General features: G+C 39.7%; 1 protein-coding gene across 1 annotated transcript in view; it reads right to left on the bottom strand.

The window, feature by feature from the left end:
* sgcd (sarcoglycan, delta (dystrophin-associated glycoprotein)) overlaps positions 1-21681 on the bottom strand; it is a 224883-nt gene extending 203202 nt beyond the window's left edge. The window contains exon 1 of the mRNA XM_012873406.3: positions 21627-21681. The gene's annotated coding sequence lies outside the window, so the exon portion shown is untranslated. The remainder of the gene's footprint in view (positions 1-21626) is intronic.
* Positions 21682-24017: the final 2336 nt, after the last annotated feature.

Genomic DNA, 24017 nt, shown 5'->3' on the forward strand with positions numbered 1-24017 from the left:
AACTCCCGTTTTTGTGCACACGCTTCATAAATGAGACCCCAGACCTGTACAGTACACACATACACACGTTCTGCAGAGCAAATGAAGACCTTACATTTCCTCTTTAAAACTCTCGGTGTGATCTCCAGCGGCCTCATTACTTAAATCATATAAACACATAGCCTGGGACCTTGATTTGTTCAATAATTCAGGCTGCTTCTCTACGCCTCCTGACTGCAGCTGCTGAAGGCAAGTCTGCAGGATGCTGGTAAAGCCGAGCGGAGAACGCAGCCCCTTCTGTGTGCGTGAAAATAATTAAGCCGGGTAATGAGATGAATACACCAGACACTGCCTTTGGGCAAACCTTTGGACAAGTGGAAATTCCCCTCCGTTCTTACATGCATATTTTTCTTTAACTGAAATCACCTGGAAACTTCGGTAATTGGATTAAACTAGTGAGATTTGAAGACGGCTTTGACACAGCTAACCGATGATGTTCCATACTGCTAAAATGAAGATTTATTGCCAAGCTTGATCCTAAGGCGGTTCAACATAGTAAAGATGATTTGGTAATCCCCAATTCTCTCTACAGTTTGGTTTAAGACAAAATTTTAACAAACGTTTCAAGCATATTGATAGAAAATTGAGTGGAAGGAAAAAGTCTGGGGGGAGATAAAAACGTTCAACAGAACTACATAAAATGTCACTCGCCCTTTTTGAACTGAATTACTAAAATAACTTTGTTTTATCATATTCTAATGTCTTGATTTTATTAAGACACGCCTGTATTTATTATTCTGAACCTTGACTTGAAAGTGTTGTGGCAAACACGTCAAACTACATCCAGCTAGAGAGCAGGAAGCTTTTACATGAAATATTGTTTTAGACGTACTTTGTCAAACTTCACAGAGAATTTTTTATTTATCACCACCCTACCCTTCACCTGGCCGCCACATGTGGGTGTCGGCTGTGTTTGTGGCTAGTGTTTAGACTGCTACACACTGATTTTATGTATGATTGTAGGGATTCATTGATTAAATGTACATCTATGCTTTAAATTCCACTAGTGCTGCAGCTATTGAATATTTAAGTAATTAAGGGCCGTATTGTATAATCAATTGATCGGGTTATTTTAAGCACATGTGCTAGCCTTGTTACACCAACACAAAAAGCTGCGCCGTCCCTTTGCACCATCCAAACTCTTGTTGGACTCTTTTTAAGAACACTTTCTTCACAGAAATTAGGCCTCAGGATGTTGGTGCTATTGCTTACAAGATTGAAAAAAAAAAATCATTAATGATCCAGTGAGGAATAATTTGTTCTCTGTAACTATGGTATGTAAAAACCTACAAGCGCTCAGCCCAGCCAGAGCAGTGGGTAAATATGAGTTCAGTCTTCCTGAGTGTAACCCAGCTGTGATTTGCAAGGTTGGATAAAACCAACCTCTAGGTCCTAGACAACCTCTCAAACCATGGCTGGTTGTTTTTATAAAGTTTCCTACAGGTATGTAGAGCTGAATGGGAATATACCCCAAAACCTTCATGTTTGGCCCGAGTGCGACACTCTGTACTTTAATAATTCATATTTTTCTGTTTCTTCTCCAGGAAGGCTGCTTTTAGGTTCATTTATTGTTATAATGAATGAATGAACGAAAACCTGGACAGTCTGACGCACAACCAACAACCAACCACAACTTTTACCTCCCCGACACTAAGCTGGAAAAATACCATTTAGTTTGAGCGCATCATGAAGAAAATAATGTGTTCAAAATGCATCTTCAACATTTGAAGCACATACAAAGAAAAAGAATCAAGCTCTGATCTTTTTCGGAAAGTAGTAAAGACAATACGCTGCAATTCCTCTTATAGTTGGTTAGCATTTTGTTGCTTATACTCCCATTTTCACAAAAAACTATTTTCTTGTTATTTACAGCCTTAAAGAAAGATCTGAATTGACTAAAATCGTTATGAGCAGCTCAGAGCTTTACAAAATCAGCGATCGGCCAAACAATGAGAATTTCCTCTCGAGCATAAAGATGCACGCTCAGCAACTTCGCTGTTAGGCCCGTTTGTTGGGACGTTCTTCTAACTCGGGATGCCAGTTTGCTCAGAATGATTCATGATGCAGCATCTGCTTGTTTGTCTCATTGTAAGGCAAATGCTGTTCAAATCGGAGCACACCCGCCTGCTGTTATGTTACTGTGGTGGCGTAATTTGGTTTTATTGCACAGCGCGCTCACTTTTCTTGTTTGCTCTTGTCCCAGTTTTAATGCCACGTGTCTTACCAACAAATATGTTGACTTTGCCAGAGAAACTCTTCATTATCCTCCCTCACTCTTTCTACTGAGACATTAAGCGTGGTTTCTAAATCCGAACTCTACGGACTCTTTTCAGTTGCAACTTTTTTTTAGTGCCGTCTTGTGTTGCTACGTCATTGTCTGCTGACTCCCGTGTCTCCAAAGGTTCAGCATATTGTTTTTTTTTTTTCCTGTATGTGCCATTTTTAGCTGGTGTGGAGAGGAAGAGGAGGAGAGAAGATGATTAAGTAAGAGAAAAAGAAAGAAACAAAGCGATAAAAAAACCAGTAGAGTCTCCCAAAGGCAATTAATTAGATTTACCATCTGCACACCAGCCAGTATCATTCTGGGAAAATTAGAACATCTCTGTTAATATTCTCTGGGTGTTTTTTTGTACACGTCTCCCTGACTGGGATTTAAATTGCAGTGTTTTTTGTTGTTGTTGTTTTTTAGCCAGAAAATGTAGTTTTATGCTAACAGAAACCAAAAGGCATGCAACTACATAATTTTTTAATAAGAGAGCAATAATAGTGCCCCCTCTGATTCTCATCCTCGGGAGAAAAAAAGCTTTTTACAGCAAATATTCTGACTTCGATTTTCTGTCAGAGTAGGAAAAAAACATAAGAAATATGTGTCACAACTGGGCGATCGAGTTAGTTTTGACAGAGCAGTTGCTTTAATTCGGAAATACACTGAAATATTTTCAGTGTAATTTCAAGATGCCTGCTGTGAAGTCTGGCACTAATAAATATCAAAAATCAAATGACTGAAAATTGCTAAAGCTTCTTAGGGGTAATTGTGTCACCCATTTAGCCTGGGACAACTAGACCTGCCATGAAAACTTATTTTTAAGAAGAGTGACGAGTAGTTCTGAGAAATCAGCGTCCTGTCCTACAGATGGCAAAGTGGCAATAGAGAAAATGCAGAAGATAACTATTTTTTGGGTAAAGCTAATTAAGGCCAACCAAGATTCAAGTTCACACTGAATCTTAATTGGGCTAGATGTTCTTTAAACTAACAGCTAGCTAAATCGAAGCCCTTGTTTACCAAGATCACAGCAGAGGGCTATTTAGAGTCCAGCTAAGCTAACCTATTAGCCTATTTGAGCAGCTCTGACGAGATCCAAACCCTCTAAGTTCTAAATCTAAAACATGTTAGAGTTCGTGTTTACAAGTGTTTTAAATGGTGGTCATTATTGTTAACCAAATGAGAAAAAAAATACATGATTATGATAAAAATAATCCTCTTTAATGTGCTACTGACAAACTCAAATTATGTTCTTAAAGCCCCCAAAACTGGCAGGATTAAATTAAATACAATTTTATTTTATTTATATATCGCTAATTCACAACGCATGTCATCTCAAGGCACTTTACAAAGTTAAATTTAATCATATCATCCAGACAGATTGGTCAAAAAGGTTTCACAACCCCTGAAAGGGTAGAGCCACAGTGGAGAGTGGTCTGCGTTGTCCATGGCTTTTCAGCAAACCATCATAATGAACATGCAGGTTTACTTTTGCTATTTGTACACTTTTTTTCCACAGGGTCCATGAGTGCATTAATAAATATCAATATTTAAAAATATAATTAAATGGAGTTATTGTTTGGTATTTAGTGAAAAAAACTGCACATCTTAGATTGAACTTCCAAAAGCATTACCAAAAATAATTTTGAGCTTTTTTTTTAAGTATTTGTTTTACTACTTTTATTTTTATTACAAAAATACAACGAAAGCAAACTGTCCTATGGCTCATTCCTATTAGGTATAATGCATCTTGTCACTTGTAAGAATGTCTGACTGGCTGGTCTGTGGTACAGGGGTCATGTAGGGGGTCATGTTCATGGTCTACTCTGTAGACTTCACCATCAACTGCCCTGGCTGCCACCTTCAGAAGTTCTCAGATAACTCATCACCAGTGAGGATTAGTCAGAGTGGGCAGTTTTCACAGGACTTTGTGGATTTATTCCAGTGGAACCATGTCTTACTTTTTACCACATCTTAATTAAGGTGGGGGAAAAACCCAAGAAGCTGGAGGTGGACCAGACTGACACCAGTGAACATCCAGGGAATGACACTGTGTGGAGAGGAAGAGAAGGCACTTAAAGTGGACTCCTTTAAAGGAACTATAAGTAATAATGACACCTAGTGGTTAAAATCGGATCAACACAATTGATTATATGATTGGCTCAGGAACCAGGAAGTAAATACGGACTACACTCTGATCCGAAGTAGTTCTGGACCATACATCTAGGTTTGAAAGGTGAAAAACTTGCCTCACTTTGTTGATGGAGAGGACCGATTGTTTATAGGGAATGTTACTTCCATCCTGGGTGAGAAATGAGAATGATTTAGGTTGACTTTACAGTTAATATCTTATTTAAAACGCCTCTAAATAAACTAAGATAAACTAGATTTCTTCTTCTGTTGTGGACGTTCCCTTACTTGCAGCAGATTCAACTGAATTTCTCCGTTGTGGGACAGTAAACAATTATTCTGTTCTATACTGTTCTATTCAATTAAATATGAATAAGTTTGGCAAACAAAAAAATGTCGGTTCTAACACTTAATAATCGCACATTCCTTTTTGGGTCGGCCATTACATCACAAAGATCCCTTTCCTGTCTTTGCAGGAAATACTTTACATATTTATTGCTGTAACAATAATCAGTCTGTAGTTGTATTCTTATTAGAATGAAGAGGGAAAAGTCATGGCATTAAATTTAAACTGATTGCAAGTCAGTTCCCTTTGAATTTGGACAACAATCTCATTTCATATTACCTGCAAGGTTGTGTTTTTTTTTATTCTTACACCTGTAATTTTAAGTGAATGTTGATTTAGATAACGCACAATATGATCTGTTGTGTCCTTCCCATCATGTCAGGTGGTTTCTTCCCTTTAAACAACCTTGTGTCATTGCATGGATGTCTGGGTTTATAACTGAATGTTATGCGTTAGTCTTTCACTTATTTTCACTCAGAAAGACGTTTTTTTTATTTTTATTATTTTTATTTTTACAATTACACTTGTTCACTTCAACTGCAGGGAGCAACATAAAAAAATCTTCATTTGTAAAATCCAACAATCATATTCCAAAGGGGCCCTTTTAAAGATATTTTTAGCATGCTGTTATTGTACAGTTGAAAGTAAATTTAGAATAAATACAATTTTGTGACTACAAGTCTCTGAGATTCAGAGTTGGAGCTGAAAGGGCCAAACTTTTTTTTAAAGTGCTAATTAAAACTCTTGCGGCAGACTTTTCTCTCCCCTCAGTGTAGAACTAAAATGCGTCATCAGAGCTCTCGGGTTCACACTTCGACTACTGATTATTGAACTGCTTATACAGTTCGCTTTGCCTTCGTGCATGCACATCTTCTATTTTCTGTTAGTTCTGTTCAGAGTTAGTTCAAAGTATATAAAAAAACTAAATAAATCAGTTTTTTGTTAAAGGTGAAAGCTCAGCCGTACCCTAGCCCTTAGTAACCATCCATCCATCCATCCAACTATACTGTTATCCTTTCAGGGTTTCTGGGGCTCTAGAGCTTATCTATAGTGGTCATGGGGTGGAAGGCGGGGTAGACCTTGGACTGGGAGCCACTTTTAGATAAAAAAATAAATAAAAAATGTATTTATCTAAAAATAATACGTAATAATACTTTCACCATGTAAAACTATTAATAGGCAGATTTCCTGTGTTGGTCCTTCTTAAGACACATTTACTCTGGGGGTCATTTCGGGCATCTGGGGTTGTGGTTCCACTAGCGTCTGCCTCGGTGCTCTGGGGGTCTTTGGCTCCTCACAACCACTGTTGAGCATTTTTCTCATGGTCAAACCTTACATACACAAGTGCACTATCACAAACACCTGCAGGTGCTTGGATCCAGGTACTTAGAGATTCACTTCTATACAGAAAACTTCAGCTGTCACTTTATACATGTCGTATTAACTAATACTGTATATACTTCAGTGATATCAAGGCATTACTTGATTGTACCTGTAATACTTTATCGGCTGGTTGTGCTGTTCTTTTTACATCTCTCTTTGCAGGTGAAGAAGCAGATTGAGGATGTATCGTTCTCTCTCTTTTCTCTCCTCTTTCTATTTCACCATTTCTCCTTTTTTTTCTCTTCTACCTTCTTGTTTCAGTGTCCACTGACATGAAATATTCCCTGCATTAATTATAATAAAGCTTCTTGCATGTGTAAATCAAGCGGAGCACTATGGCGAAAGCGGTAAGGCTCCACTTGTGAAAGTAAAATCTGTTGGGCTCTTTTTGGCATTAAGACAACAATTCTTAATGCCACATTGCCAGACAGGACACTATTAAAATAAAATAATAATAATAATAATAATAATAATAATAATAATAATAATAATAATAATAATAATAATAATAATAATAATAATTTCATAATAATACATTATAAAATAAAAGTATTATTTATTCTTTTACTCCTATATGAAAAAGAATATTACGGGGTGGGGGTTGGCCTTCTTTAAAACAAAAGCCAAGTCTAAGTTTGGCAAACATCTTGGAACCAGCACCTGGGGCCATGTGATTCAGCCTGTGCTCCCGGGGCTCAGTGAGGCCGGCGTGAATGAAAGCCCGGGAAGCCACCTCCATTATCGACCCACCGTCTCTTGGGGGAGAAGCCGAGGCCGATTTCAAAAGTGTTTTTCCTGCATATTTCCTCCGACAGTCTAGAAAGTTGAGATTAGCTGGTGCATCAGATTGCCCGGAGGAATAAATGTGCATTCATGGTTCTTCGTTGGCCTCATGATGAACAGGTGACCTTTTTCATTTGAGCCCCCTCTCACCAATATTGACTTTAGGATTAAGCAGGCACAAAAGTGAGTGAGTGAGTGAGTGAGTGAGTGAGTGAGTGAGTGAGTGAGTGAGATAACCAAGCATCTCTGACCACGTCCAGCTGTGGAGAACAACTTGCTTTTTCCTGTAGTTGAAGACCTTGGAGCTGCGGTAAAAGCTCCCATCAGTTACAACTTCACTCAGCAGCCAAATGAAACATTTGGTAGCAGGCTGGTTGATCAAAGCTTGAAGAGCAGCCATTAAATGTGATTTGTAGACTTCAGAGACGACTGATGTGTAGCAGACAGGACGTAGAGACACACACACTCGGCAAGGAAAGGTGCCATCTAACTGATATTCGGGAGAGTTTCTAGAATTAAAAGGTAATTATGACTGATCTGTTTGTACTTGCATGAAAGTCAATTACGAGTTTGGAATCAATCTTTTTGATGTTCAGAGGTAAAACAGACATGCAGTGGTGTGAAAAGATTAGGACACCCTACTTCAGCCTGTGTTTCTTTTTACAAACTTAAACATATGGATGTCTGATTTTAATTTAGGCACCGAGTAAAATCTCCTGGTTAAGTGAACAGGATGAAAGAAAACCATCCAGGGTTTTTACTTTCCCTAAGCCACACTCCCCACCTCTGAATGCAGGACAGGTGTAGGTGTGGTGACGGGATGTTGCTAACATGGGCTAACGTTCAAAGCAGTAACAGAGCCCAAATGTCAATTTGTGATCAATGCCCCCAATGCTAGCGTACCCAACTCCTGAGTCTGACTAAAATGCTTTAATAAACGAATGCAGGGCTATGATGACGTAATAAAGTACAATTTGCCCTGATAGGAAAAGTAAACTGGAATAGCCACCATTCAACCCTAAGAGGGCAGAACTTAAGTTCACATAAAAATGTAAAAAATTACACAGTTACAATAAAGTAGCACCCTTAGGCCCAGTCTGTACAGTTTATCTGCAAAAAAAGTAGATTTTGGGCTGAATTACACAAACGACTCTTAAAACGTTCCACCAAATGTGTTAAAAACAAAAGCAGCTTTTGCTGAGGAGGAAAAACATCCGGATTGACTTCCATATAAAGTGTTAAAAGCACACACAGGTGTACCATACCTTATGGACAGCATTAATAAAGCCGTCTGGTGAAGGTGTGCCCTGTTTAAATCTCAGACGTTCAGTTTGGAGCGCCTGACTTAGGTGAGCGTCGACTCCATGTTGAGAAGCAAAGAGCTGCCTGAGGCCTTCAAGAAGAAGATTGTAGCTGGTCATGAGTCTGGTAAGGGATTGAAAGATGTCTCAAAACAATTTGAAATCAGCCATTCCACTGAATGGCACATAGTCTTAAAATGGAGGACATCAACTATTTTTAGGAGCTTTCGAATAAGTACAATAAAGTATGTTTTCACTCTTCTGTAGCATCAGATCAAGGATCTGTTCAGAGGGTCTCATCAAGACAAGCAAACTGATCCATCAGTGTAACATCATGTTAATCCATTAGTAATTCTTTTTGCCTTCTTGTAAGGGTTTATTGATCCTGCCTAGACTCTCAAGGTCTTTGCTAACTTAACATTAAAGGGATTTAGCTGGGATAAAAGATGCATTTATTTAAATTGCATGGTTCGGTCTTTGAGTCTGCATCTCATCAACAAGCTTCACCTCCATAGAATCAAACCCACATAAAGCGCACCCAGAAGCCGTTGGCTCGCAAGATCTGAATTAGCACGTTTCATATCTGTCAAATAAAAAAAAAACAGTTAGAAAACAGGCTACACAGCTGTAGATGGTGCTTTTATTTCCTCTTACATTAATTCCAGAAGTTCATGCTGTCTTTTAAAGGCATATCCCAAAAAAAGGAAGAATCGTGTTAAAATTTTCTTCAGTTTTTCCAGCCACTCGAAGTTTTAGGATCACCGCGTCCCCCAGAAACGTGAAGCCGAGATGCTCTGAGATCAATCATTTCATCATTTATCTTTAAAGCTTGAAGCAGGTTCATTAGGCTTTTTTTTTCTTTTTGTTGAGTCACAGGAACCCCCGCCGGCTTCTATTTGTGCTTCGTCCCGAGAAAACGCTTCCCAATCAAGCTCAGCATCTCGTCATTGCTCCCACCGTTCCTCTGAAAGCGGCTGCCGCATCCTTCCTGAAGTGCTCCTGCTTTCTCCTCCTCCCACGTCACCGTGAATCTTCACTGTTCCGTCGTTTTCTACCACGCTATTCGGTTCTCTTCCTGCCCAGCCTCTGCATAACTCACACACAATGAACCGACCTCAGGGAGGGTTATGAGGGGGGTGCGTGCAATAAATCCCCAGCTGACCTCCCACACCATTTCACTTCTCCAATCCCAGGCCAAAACGATCGAGGCGAGTGGCTGTCGTCGCTGCCTTATCGGGGGAAGGTCGGCTCGCTAACTAATTTACCCCCCATCGACCCCCCCCCCCCTCCCCTCCCAGTCTTTTCCCCCAACGCTGCTGTAAAAAAAAGCCCCACTGTGTCATTGCACTCATGTATGGAGGTCACTGTTCTCCGCTGGGCAACCTCGTAAGTTTTGTGTAGCAATTAATTACTGTCACCGCGGCAGACACATATGGGCCTATTATCATAGGGCCTCACAGGAGGAATTTCCTGCTGTGGGAAGTCATATGGAACGCTGCAAAATGCCAGCAAACCCGAGTTTCTCTCCCGCCGCCGCTGTAGCCTTGCAAGACATGAACTGATAGATTTGAGCTGGTATTTTAATTGTCTATCAACTTGGAACACAGAGGAGGACATTTGTGATGAATTTTCATTCCAAGATGCTCTACATAGCCAAAGTTACAAAAAAGAAAGTACATCGTCGTTCATTTAGAACATGATGGCTTATTGGGAAGAGTTAAAAGCAGAAAGCCTCTCTAAAAAAAAAAAAAAAAAGAACGTCAGGATTTCGGTTTGCAAGTTTGGACCTGAATGAACTAATCTATACGTTTATTTTTAGTGAAATTGATTACTTGATCACAGGTCTGCTTAAAAAGTGGATCAGACAGCTGCAGATGATCCAGAACGCTGCTGCCCGCGTCCTCACTAAGACTAAGAACGTAGAAAACATGGACCCGGCCTTGTAATGGCTTAGATAACATGCAAATTCAACCGAAACAGGTCCACCCCTTAGTAATGGGCGGTTTATTTTATATTTTTATATTTTCGACCGCCCATTACTAAGGGGTGGACCTGTTTCGGTTGAATTTGCATGTTATCTAAGCCATTACAAGGCCTTTGTCTGGTAATGGTATAAAGCTTGTTACTCCACATTACTCCAGACTTTTTGAATTGAGAAAGCTTCCTGGAGAGGAAGCGAAACGTCTTCACTACGGAAAACAAGTCCAGTTGTTTTGTTTTTACTTTTTTTGGAACTCACTAAGACTAAGAAAGTAGAGAACATCACCCCAGTTCTAAAGTCCTTCCACTAACTCCCTGTACCTCAGAGAATAGACTTTAAAATACTTCTGTTAGTCTATAAATCCCTGAAAGGCTTAGTACCTAAATACATCACAGACTTGTTATCAGTGTATCAACCATCCAGACCACTCAGGTCTTCTGGCTCCAGCCTGCTCTGCAGAACCACAACCAGAACCAGAACAAAACATGGAGAAGCAGCATTTAGTTCCTATGCTCCACTTATCTGGAACAAACTTCCAGAAAACTGTAAAAGTGCTGAAAGCCTGAGTTCCTTTAAATCAAAAAACACATTTGTTTAGGATTACCTTCGACTATTCTAGTTAAATAGTTCTACTGAAACATCATTAGTTTAACTTTGTAGTCCAACTGTTTTAATGTTTGCTTTTATTTTATATTTTTCCATGTTCTATTTTGTTTCTAGATTTTATTCCTACTTGCTTTTATTCTGTTTTTTCTTTTCTTTTTTCCCCCTGTATTTGAATCATGTAAAGCACTTTGCATTGTCTCTGTACTGAAATGTGAAATAAAGTAGAGATGCTTCACTCTTATGCAGGGCGTCATATTTGGAGAAAAACAAACCAACAGCATATCAGGGAAAACACCTCATACCAATTACCAAGTGAAACGTTGAAGGGCTCTTGGTTTTGGGCTGTTTTTGGTACCTTGCAGTCATATAGTTGACCATTAATTCCTCCTTATACCCAAATATAAAATATGTGAGACTATCTGACCAGCAGCTGGCAAAACAATATCCTAATATGTCTGAAGAAGGCCTACATGTCTGACCTGGAAAGTCTAAAACCAAAATGTATCATCAACCCATACCTTTGTAAAGGATTCCCTCACTGGTTAAATTATTTTTGGGGTTTTAATCTAACAGCCTGATGGATGGATGATGCTGCATTCAGCTGGAGGGATTAGCTTTCTAAAGCCGAGGACACGTTTTTTATGTAGGTTCACTTCTTTGTTTTGGTAAAACAAAGAAGTCATACACACGTGAAGCATGCATTAATGGTACAAGCTCTTAGAGCAAAACGGTCGAGAACATTCCCAACCTGTGCCACAAGGATAATTATTACCTGGGGGGAATAGCTGTTGATTTCCCTCATCTGGGAAATCAGCTCAGCAGCTGTGATGTGAAATCTCCACAGATTACTGTTGTTCAAGATAAAGGCCTTCCAATATTGCCTGTTCAGTGGGAAAACTGCCCATTCTGGAAATCTGATGTCACGTCTTTTATTTTTATTTCTGCCATCATTAATTCACCTCGTTGTGGTTAAGTTAAACAGCTGCAGAAAACAGAGCTAAAATGGCAAAGAGCATCTGTAGAGACGATACAAAAAAACAGAAAAAAAGAACTTTGACAAGAAAGGAAGCCAAATGGACTGCTGTAATCCAGTCGGCAAATAAAAATATTACAGTGGATCGATTACAATTTAGTTCAGAAATATGTTAGTAAAGCAAATGCATTAAAACAAGTCATAAAGGTGCACTGAAATTTGCAAGTCAAATTTAAACATGCATACACAGGTTGGAGTTTTTTGTATGCAAAAGCTTTTTCAAACATACTTTTTAGCACTGCATTCATCGTTAACACTGTAGCATCACAACACGTGTGCTGAGCCCGTCTCTGTAAAGCAGTTCTTGTATTAGACCGTCACGAACCACCTTAGTCCTCAGGTATTCTGGTGAAACATACATCGTTATACCGCTGACAGATGACTGATCCTCACAGGAATATTACAAAACAGAAACACTTCAAACTATGGTGAAACAAAAGCCATCTCCACTTTAATTGCAGCAAACCAAAATACATATTCATAAACCCTTCACCTCAACAGCACATTACAGTGGATGAACAAGGCAGTAAAATAGTGAACTGCTTTAAATGTGGCCCTGCCCGTTATGCTTTCTCTATCTCTCTACTTGTACAAGAAATAATTGAATCCAGGCTGGTCCAAACTTAGATCCATGACTCAACTAAGGTTTTGGTATCGTAAGACTTTCTATTCAGAATCTAACAGAAAGCATAAATCAACCTGAACAACGGTAATCTGGCAGGAATTATTATTATTATTTTTTTAAATCAAAAACAACTCAGGACAGCTGACATCCACAAAATTGCCACCAAGCAGTCCTACCTTCTGGTGGAAGATACATTGCGCTGAGATGAAGAAGAGCGCAGTCACCATACTAATTCCGGTTCGCTTTTCCAGGGATGGATGTATTTCGGTGTGAAATATGCATGCATCTACGCAGGAAAAAACAGCAGAAGACCCTCTGATCCTGGCTGGAGCTCGTAAGAAAGCGTCACAGCCCACAGAGACACGAGTCGTGAGCTGAAATGGGCCAGAAGGCCACTCTGAGGAAGAAGCCGTGGCCACGATCCCCAGGGATTCGTGCTTGTTTGGACTGCTGGGCTCGGTGCGTTCCCCAGTTTTTTTTTATCCTTTCGTGTTTGTTTAATTTTACCTTGTGATTTAGTGAGTGGATTCTATTAGTTCATTCTTTATGATTCTGTATTATGCTGCGTCAGGCTCCCCTGTTTCCTGCCTGCTTTGCCCGTATCATTTATTCTCCCTCTCCCTCGGTTTCCTGCCTTCATTCCCTGCCCTCAGCTGTCACCCACATCGTCTGATTACTTTCACCTACTCTCCACGCTCTCCCCTCTCTCTCTCTCCTCACTTCCCCTGCATGAGAGCCACCTGGTCATCACTTCACATTTGTCGGATCCTCTGTTACGCAAACCCCCCCCCTGCGCGTTCCCCAGCTCCTCGTGGACACACTGTGCCCTGCCTTCCTGTTTCTGTGCAGGTTCATTTGCTTAAGGTCATTAAAATGGTTTTCTACACCCTGGAGATGCCGAGCTCCTGTCTGCTCTTCGATCCAGCTCCTGCCTCCCTCGACGTGACAGCGCGGTGACTCCAAAAACAACATAAAAAACCCAAATTACAGCTTAGAAACGCTCCCAGAGAGAAAGCCTTCACTTACGAATACATGTCACGGGGTCTGATGATCTTAAATTGAAGTTTTGGACCATGATAATCCAAACGTTTTTGAAAAAATCTATCCTCTTTGATTATTGTGTGTAATCAGACGGGTATTTGGCAAATACAAATCATTTCGGTGATCCAAACTGACCTAACACAAGAAATGTTTGACAGTAGAAAAAAAAAAAACATTTTATATATATGGGTAAATATCTAGTTTCAAATGCAGCGGTGTGACATCAGAGTGACTCCATGTTGGAAGCAGGGGTGCTGTCTGATGGTGTAAAAAAAAAGAAAGAATCTGCCTTAGTTTGGTTTATGTTCTCAGGCATAGAGCTATAGTTCATAGACTGAACACATCTATAAGAAGACAGCCATTTAGTTGGGGCTGAAATTGAGACGTTATCTTTCTGCGACTGGCAGTGGAAGCTGCGTCGACTGCTTGGTCTCTCCCAGCAGCGACTGATTCCTCAACTCCACCCAGACCCGCAATGAAAATCCTCCTTCTGTCCGACTTTCACACAAACAGCTCATCTCTCCCAGAGAGTCAGCTGCCCGGGTGTTTGTTTCTGATTGTGTTGTATTTTCTGTGTTTATAACAGTCACAGCAGAATAGAGGGTTTATGCTGCGTTTACTGCTTTTCACTTCTGAGTCTACCTTACCTCCCCCCCCCCCCCCCCCCCCCCCCCCAGAGTCCTGCCTGAGCCTTTCCCTTTTTGCCTGCACTCAGCCTCCCGTGACGATCCATTTTCCAGGCTCCCTTTCTCCGTTTCTGACTCCTGTTCTCCCGTCGCTCCTCTCCTCCCGGTATTGTTGGCATTGCTAACGGGCCTCTTTGAGGTGGTTCCTTTAGAAGCAGCTGGATCGCCGCCGGGAGCCTTTGGAGACCTGCCAGGCCATCACATGCTCCTCTCCACTCTGTCCTCCTCTGACGTCTCACCTTTGCTTCCACATGTCTACACATTTTAATCTCTTTTTGCCTCCAACAATCCTCCCTTTTTTGCCTCTCTTACCCAACTATACATCTATCCACCACACTCTTCTGCTTCCCTCCCCCTCTCTCTCTCTCTTTCTCCTCTGACTCGCGTCTTTTCATCAGATTCTTTCAGAATAATCAGCAGTAAAATCACCACCCAATCCTCCCTGAACATTAAACTGCCAGAGAAACAAAATTAGGTCTTTGCAAAACTCAAGTTTTATAAATATCTGCATGCTGCTCTCAAAGCTATTACTTTAAAAGTTTTTTATATTGATTTTTGAAGCGATTTTTTCTCCGTTAAAGAGAACCAGATCTTGCAGTAGTTGTAGTTTTTCCTCATTTATAATGAATTCTTGACATTTTATTGGTGTTATCATGAAAGAAGCTTACTTAGCATCTAACATTTTGCTTTTTTTGGGGGGCTGTAATGGTTAGAGGTTTTCTTGCACTCATGTACAAGAAAATTTTTAATATATTTTCCTTTTAGGGGTATTAATGTTTTATTTAAGTTACTCATTTTCCAGGACTGGATCGTAGCGATTAAAAAAGTAACAGGGCTGGTTGCTGTGTCCATTGCCTCTGGACACGATTCACAGATGATTGCATCCTGATCTGCCCCTCATCAAACATCTCAATTTTTCTAATTGTACCACAGTTGTGGGTCTGATTTCAGTAGACGATGAGTCGGCGTACAGAACTGAACCGCATCCCCGTATCCAGCGGTGTGCCAGTAATGACCTCATCCTCAACACCTCCAAAACCAAGGAGGTGATCATCGACGAAAGCCGATAGTTGGAACACACCCCATCTCTCCACATTCACAGGAAGTTGGGGGAAGAGGTGGATAACCCGAGGTTTCTGGGAGTTACACTGACCTGGACCAATAACGCAGCACAACTGGTTGAAAACTAGGCAGTTTCTAGGACCCCAGTCAAGCGTTAAGAAGTAGATTTCAAGATCAACTGTAGCCACGTTCAGTTCAGTGGGATCATATTGGCAAGCGAAAGATGACTCAGTAACGCCAATGAAGCGATCAGGCTCATAGTGCTGGTGCTGGAACACCAGTTTCACTATCCAGAGCGAACCCAGTTTTAGATCAGCATGGATCAAGAGTGCGTCAACGAAGAAAAAAAAAAACCCTGCTCCGCTATTGACACCTTCAACCTCTACTGAAAGCAGCAGCTGCCCATATGGACCAGCCGAATGCCATCTGAAGAAAACCTTTATGCCCAGGTGAGACAAAGATTGAGCTTTTTAGATGCTGACATGTTTGGAGAAGCAAAGCCTTGGGTCTTTAGCTCTGAGAACACTGTAGGCCTGATTACTCAAGCACAATGGCGGCAGCATGCTGCTGAGGGGCTGCTTCACTGCTTGTGCTCCTGGTGTATTACACGAAGCAAATGCAAAAATCAAAGAGTGTTCAAACACTCGTCCAAACTGGTTTTGGGAAGGATACCACAGGTTTCTGACGTGGCTTTTCAAAGCTCCAGCCTGCACTGTTTTAAAAGTTTATTAACGATAATTAAAAGCTGAGTTTGTGCCAGGTAACCACACTGCAAAAACAGAACTAAAAATAAGATGAAATCTTCTTAAAATTAGTGTATTTGTACTTTATTTGAGCAGGTAAATAAGATGATCTGCCAACGGACTAAGATTTTTGCACTTAAAATAGGAACAATTCATCTCCATCAACTGTCTCATTTTAGGGGTAAAATTACTCTTTTTATTGGCAGATAATCTTATTTAACTGCTCAAACCAAGGACAAATACACTAATTTCAAGAAAATGTTACTAATTTTTAGTTGTGTTTTTGCAGTGCAACTAATTTAAACGAATGTGTAATTCTGCCAAGTATCTAATTTATTTTTATTTAATTTATTTTATTTATTTATTTTATTTTATTAATTAATTCATAATTTATCTAATTTATTATTTAATTAAGTATGTAATTCTGTCAAGTATCCAGGTAGAATTACACCAAAAGCTGGTTGATCTCTACAAAATGTATTCAGCTAACCTGCAACTTCAGACAGTATGTCACTAAATCTTCATTTAATGCTTTACTTATTCATTTCTAGGAATCATGATTAGTAAAACTGCACAAAAATAATTTTATTGGAGGATCTCCCTATAAGGCCCATAATGAGGTTGCTGTTGGTTCTTCCCCCATTTTCAGACATACAATTTTTATTTATTTTGGAACTATTGCATTAACTTTAATTTGCATGATTAAGCTTTAACTTTAATTCAACTTTGGATATCAATACACGATTATTACCGGCTTAAATTGAGACAAAACCTTAGAGGTATTCAGTTGGAATCGGACCATGATTGTGTTGAATTGTGCTGCTTTTAGTCTGAGGCAGTTTTTTCTTTCCTCTATATAGTGCCTTTAAATAACTTTTGCTGTGGCTTGGTGCTATTCACATAAAACTGAGTTTATCATTTGCTAACAGTAAAGTTGTGAGCATTTAGGTTGCCTTCAATCCTACGTGACCCGACAGCCTTTTTCAGTTTCTTTAGAGCAGAAAAGCACAGGTGCCCCTCCTGAATCCAGGCCCACGCAGCATATGGTTTGCCGTGAGATAGGATCCAGGTGCTTGTTCCTGTACGGCACAAAGGAACGGAGCAGTCAGCCTTATTGTGGCAAATATTGTCATGTTTCCAGAGCGGTTAGGCTGATTTCAGAGCTGTTTCCCACAGCGAGAAAACAGAAGTGGCTTTATGAAATCAAACAGAACCGCAGAGAGAGGCGACGCCGGGAGCAAAAACAAATGCTCCTGTGTTACTAGATGTGTCACCTTGTCGAGCCGACTTACTTCACTGCCACCAAACTCTCAAACAGAACCAACTGTAGCAGCAAAATAATGTATAAAACAGAACATCTTGACTGCTGAGGGTGTGCGTACAGCCTTTCGGTCTCATCGTGATCTGCTTAGGAAGATTTAACAAGACAGAGAATTATCTTTTATTACCTTTAAACACTTTAGAAGCTTGGTGATCTTTAGGGTCCATTTTTGCTAAACCGTATTTCGGATCCATATGTAAACTGCAAATTTAATAAACATTTTTTTAAACAAAAAAAATGTTTAGTTTGTGGGAAAAATACACCATTTATTCATGTTTTTTTTTTTTACTTCTTTATGTATTGAGCATTTGTTAAAGGAGCAATTACGAAATTTAGGTGGGCTGTTGAGTGCTGTCTCTAGAGCAAAACAAGATGTGTGACCTCCACTCCAGCTGCAAACCCATTATTATTTCATTATTTCTATCTGAAATAATTTCTATCTGAAATAAGTAGATTATTTCTAGATTATTATTATTTCTAGATGTTTAGATAGATTATTTCTATCTGAAATAATGACATTTTCTTTATTGCTCCTTTAAAGACCAAAACATGTATGCTGTCTAGGCATGGGCTGGTAAGAGGCTCTCCTAGTAAGAAAACCAATTGCTTGTATGAAAATATTTATTCTTTCTATTTATTTCTATTGAATCAGAACTTCGGTGTCTTCACTATCCTCAACTAAACTTGAACTACCGGGGACTACTTTAAGCTCCCAGAAGCCACCATTTATCAGGACCTGAGATGGTCCACATACATAGATGAAGTTTGGAAAACAGCTCAGCGGGAAATGTACAAGTGCGGGAAAAGTACAACCTGCCACAGGACCTACTCGTCATCTTCTAAACTGCAATCATTCAGCCCTGTCCTGTCTTGTTGCTTTCACTGTGCTTTGGTTCAGTGACAGCACAGGACAGGGCCAGACTGCCACACACAAAAAGGTCTGCAGAGAGGATCGTCAGGATTGACCTTCCCTCCACCCAGGTGCCATGGTCATGAAGACACCAAATAACATCTCTGCAGACACCATACATCCTGCACACAAACGGTTTAGACTATTACCTGCAAGTCTGTGCAAACAAAGCACTATTTGCAAAAAAAAAAACAAGCTGTGAGATAGGGGACTCAAAGCTTTATTTGCTTTTGCAAGACTGAAAAAGTATCTATTCAATCTGTGCAAGGGATGTGGGTGGACACAACCAGGTAAACAAGACAAATCTCCCTTCACCCCTCAAAAACAATCTTTCCTTTGGAAACAGCTTTTGCCCTGCAATTATGAACTAAATGCAAATTTTGTTATGAGGGAGAGAACAACCCAAATCTAAGGAAAGAGGATAATGATTGTCAGTTAATTCCATAACTTGGACATAATGCACAAGCAGGAAGTCAACAGCCAGACCATTGAAATAACTGCAGCTGTTGGTGAGCATAAAGCCTATCAGATACGGAAATGCTTTCTTTTAGAGCCGTTTTTAGCTCTTACATTTTCTTAGTCAGTGCAAAACGTCTGTTGATATCTTTATTAAATAATGACAATATTTGGCTGAGCATTGTAACATCCCCGGCATTTACCACATGCATGGCATAGCTTGGGGTGGCATTTTAGGACTTGTCAGGTGACTCAATAGGCAGATTTTCTTTTAGAGTTTATGCCAAGTCACATATTGTGTCAAGAATACATTTTTCTCAGTTACATTTCTGAGATGCAGTTAAATCATAATCAGTAAAATGCAGAATATGGAAAAAGCAGATTTCTGAGATTTATGAATGGCTAAGAAATATAAAGGTATGGCGGCCGGACAGTGCACATACACATGTTTTCATCTGTATCTCTGCATTTACTCTGAAAGAGAGCAGGTGTTTACACGTAAGAAGGGTGGTCCTGCAGTCACATAAATAATTCAGGCAAAAGTGTTATGGGTTACAGGAAGAAGGTGGACAGTCCCTCCGGGGAGTTCTGGGTCTGCATAGGGGTTTCCTCTTTGTTGGTATCCACGAGGCATTCCAATTAGAGGCCCAATTAGATGTCCAATTAGAGGTGAGGATTAGAACTGGATGGCCCAGTAACAAAAGACCTTCACCTTAAAGTTCAGCTCTTTCGCTGCCGCAGGCTGGTGTAATGCCGTGCAAGTGAAGCTATCTATCAATTCAGGGATAGTAGATTTACAATACAGATTCAGAATTCATCTGAAGTCTACTTTTTCCAAAGGTCAAGTGACCTTTTTCTCCTTCCGGATGTAAATCCCGACAAGCCTTAGATAGACTTGATATGATGTGGATGTTTGTTGTCCCTTTGCTGTTTGTGGGCTTGCCCCAGATGTGTGTTTCAGTCTTTGGTCTGTTTTTTGCAGTTTTTGTTAATTTAACTGAATAAAGAAAAGGAAAAAAAATAGCCGATAGCAAACCTGCTTCGGGTTTAATCACAACAATAGGTCTAGATTTCTTTGTTGATTTTTTTCTACATACCGAGATCACACTCTTTGCATCTGTTAAGAAGTGGGTACGTTTGTGTATCCAAGGATACAGAAAAAAATGACCTTTTATGTTCAAACAAACTGGATTATAGAGGAAAAATGTTTATAAAAATAACCGTTTGAGAGATGGTGGAAAAGAAATGTCAGGGCTTTGATTATACATATAAAAACAAGCTTTCAGAAACATTGGCTAAAAATCTAGCAACTGAAAATCTTCTAGACATGCTCCCAACTTCATACAAGCACTGGTCAATATGAGAGTATGCCATACTATATATAACTCACAAGGGTTCAAAACAAAGTTAACTTGAACATGAATAAATTCAAGAAAAAAGCACCATATATCATATTAAGAAGCTAGTTGGACATAGCCACTACTTAAAAATAAGAAGATTATAATTTGAATAAATTGAAAGTATGCCTTCTCTGTGTGGTTAGAAAGAGTAGTTAAATAAACTTGAGATAGCTTTTCATAATTAAAACAATACATTTCTTTAAAAAATTCTGGAATTAAATAAAGGGAGAAAAATGATTATACTGTATTAGAAAATTAACCAGTTACAATAATAGCTATTTTTTTGGGGTCATACTTGACAAATAGATAAAAAACTTGGAGTAATATTCAGAGAAAACAAGTCTCACATTATTTCCTTTTAATGCAAATAAAACAGTAGCTGTCTCATAAAGACAGTTAAAAAACTGTGTATAAATCTTTAGTTTTCTTTTTCCTTGTAATTTTTTTCTCATCCTTGTCACGTTCATATTTTGCTGCAGAGCTGGCCTTTGGTTGCTTAAATAAGCATTAAAGTGTTTGCAAGAAGTATGTTTAAATTTTACTGCACAAGCAGAATTCCCTTCAGTGACTTAACAGAAAGCTGGTTCCTCCTCTTGGTTCTGTAGTGAGAAAATCCTTTCAACGTTTGCATTCTGTGAGGAAAGTGTAAAGCCACACTGTGATATTCAGTGATTCTGAGGATAATGTTTTGCTTTTGGCCGTCTCAAAATATTTAGCCCACTTTTGGTGCACCCTAATCCTTTTCACCAGTGAAACCACAAATTCAGTCGAATGACCATCGAGATCTGCTATGCCGATGGGCCCAGCCATTCTACTACATCGGGACAGCGGCAACACCAGCTAAATACCTCTTGTTGCTCTTTTTTTACTCCATCATGATACGCTGAAATCAGGGACATTTCCGGGGACAGCTTTTGCCGGGGACAGGTCATCCAAATCGGGAATCGGGGACGTCTGGTCACCCTACTTGATCAGCAAGTCAGAGCTAATGTAAAGTTTGAGGAAACTACTAGCGCATGTTAGCTTTCAGATAGCCACACTTAGTCAGAGCTAACAGGTAGTTCGTGCCAATGGTTAGTTTAACCCAGTAACACATAAAATGAACCACTAATGAAGGTGGAGGTGTTGGCTTGATAGTTAGAATTAATAGCTAATGACAGTAGTTATTAGAGCTAAAAGCTAGTCACAGGAAGCGAGCGATAAAGCTAACAGCTAGTTGGAGGTAACCGCCCCTATCAAGCTAATCACTAGTGAATGTGAGCAGCTACTTTGATGAGCTTGCTGAGAACAAAACCTTACAATGAATAATTAATCAGAAATATCATTGTTACAGTCAAACCACAAGTTTGTATAAATTTGACTTTTCAAACAGTTGTATTCCAAACTCTCTCACCCAAATGTCAACTTTCCCCCCGTCATTAGCAGCTTGCACGAGAAGCCATGTAGCACAACCAGTAAAAACACGCATTACAAAATAAATGCACCAAGTTGAAAGTGAACCACACACCCACACTCACCTCAGTGTGCTGATTTGGAGTACCTGACAGGGTCCTGGGGATTTTTCCTAATCACCTGTGAAAGGAAGGAGAAAGACATGGTCAACATGTGAAAGACACATTAACTCGGAGCTGATAATCTCCTCCCAGACCTCTATTATTATTCCCCACATTTCCCCCATTAGCTCATTCCCCCAGCAGTTCCGGCTTTCATTACAAGCAGAAACAGGTAAGAAGGAGGAGACCGGATCAGCAAAAATTGCTCACAGAATCCCTCACACAGGAAGCTCTGGAGGTCGCTTGAGCGCTCCGTGCCCTCGTTTCAGGCTATGCTTATGCTGTGTGGACCTTTGTGGTTTTATGTTAGGTCATTTTTTTAAGCTGCCAAAGATTGAATATTTAAAAAAAAAAGGAGGAAACTAATTAAACTGATGACGCTCTTCTCTTATAGCAGCATCCTTTTGATTTTATTTCCACTTTTGCGGTACGCACTGACAGGTTTTCCTGAGCTTCTAGTAGTGCAGACCTGAAGATCTACTGTTAAATAAAACTTATAAAAGTTTAAACCTAGCTGTCAATAAAAACCTTGACTCAGCCTTAGAAAACGTTGAAGCAGATACCTTTTTGTTGGCAACAAGAAAACTAAAATAAAAGTGGTGTTTTTTCTCCCGCTCACTATGAAGATCTGATGTTGTGCGGTGGCGAGTCTAATCGATGTTTATTAGAGTCACAGAGGCAGAAGCGTCACTAGCAGGTTAGTACTAGTTTCACCAAATGTACATTTACCAAAGGAGTTAGTTTTGGTCAAAGAGAGGTGAGGACAGCAAAAAGAACCATCGGGACAGAGCTTCCCTCCTAGCCTGGCCAGCCAAACTGATTTAGACCATAAACACGGCATATCAGTCTGAAAAGCTGCCGGTAGAGCTGATTTCAAGAGCGGGACAAACAGTGTCAGCGGAAAAAGGGTAGGACCAACCGGATGTGATGCAAATTCCAAGCAACACGCTCTGTTTTAGCTCCTACAGCAGCCAGTTGTGAAGGTTTTGAAGATCAAGCTCATTGAAGACATAATAAAGGGCACCATTAAAACATTGCTCCGTTGTGGCCGGCTACACTGGTGAAAAGGGTTAGGGTGCACCAGAAGTGGGCTACATATTTTCTTTGGGTAACACTTTGGGAACAAAAAGCCTTTTTTTTTATTACAGATCTGACACAATATTTTCTGGAGATACAGAATTTTGGGTTTTCATTATATATATATATATATATATATATATATATATATATATATATATATGATATAATCACCACAACTGCAAGAAATAAAGGCTTGAAATACTTCTCTGTATAATGAAGCTATGTAATATATAGGCTTCACTTTCTGAAGTGACGAAAATGTTGAAATCCTTCACTGGACTCAAATTGTTTTGTGATGTACCTGAACATACCTACACCATCCAAACCTACCAGACAAACGTAAAATAACTCACATCAAAGGAGATGAAAATCGCTTTGCGTTAGTTATACCTCTTTGTAAGACTCTTTACTTACAGTCCTAATGTCTCTTTGTATCACAGCAGATTCCAAGACTTCAACAGTCTGTGGATTTTTTAATACATGATACAGTTTGAGGTCTTGCAGTTGGCTGTTATAAAGGTGAAAACAACAAGAAAAGATTTACATAACTTCACCATCCAGTTCTGCACAAACAAAGAAAAGCTACCTCATTCATTAAGTTTGCACTAACATACCCTGAGTCGGTGCACAAAGCTGGTGAAGACCCACTTTTTTGTAGGTAAGTTTTGGGTTTGGGGAATTAAAATCCGGTAAAAGGTAGCAGCTCAGCAGAACAGAGCCACAGGACATATGGGGGTTTCAAAAATGTGGACGATTCAGCAGCCTTTACTTCACAGCAACTCATAAAACTGCTTTGCAGATAATGCTTAAAACGTCACTGTATGCGTTTGCATAATTATGCAACTGCAGGTAATGAAAGTCACGCACATGGAGTTTATAAAGCTAAAGCTGCACAGTTATCATGAATAAAAGACTTTGACACCCAACAGCACAGCCTTATAATCTCTCACAGGACTTGGTTTAAGTCGTGGAAAACATGTAGAAGATTGAGGGTCACATATCCTCCAACATCATTCTACACATGTTCACTGTTTAATCACTGGTTTTCCAATTAAAAATGCACTTCCAGCCTCTGCGGTAAGAAAAAAAATACATGTTATTCCTTTACTTCTTCAAGGATCTCAGGATCCTTCTTTTAAGTAAAACCAACCTCCAGAATCTTAAGGAATGCCAGGACCAGAGTTGATATACAATCACTTTATTTGTTACATTAGTTCAATTACTTGCCTTAGCACTTTATTTATAAAGTGCCTTAAAACAACAGCAAGACCAATC

Source organism: Fundulus heteroclitus, chromosome 11, assembly GCF_011125445.2.
Source record: "Fundulus heteroclitus isolate FHET01 chromosome 11, MU-UCD_Fhet_4.1, whole genome shotgun sequence".
Classification (NCBI taxonomy): Eukaryota; Metazoa; Chordata; class Actinopteri; order Cyprinodontiformes; family Fundulidae; genus Fundulus; species Fundulus heteroclitus.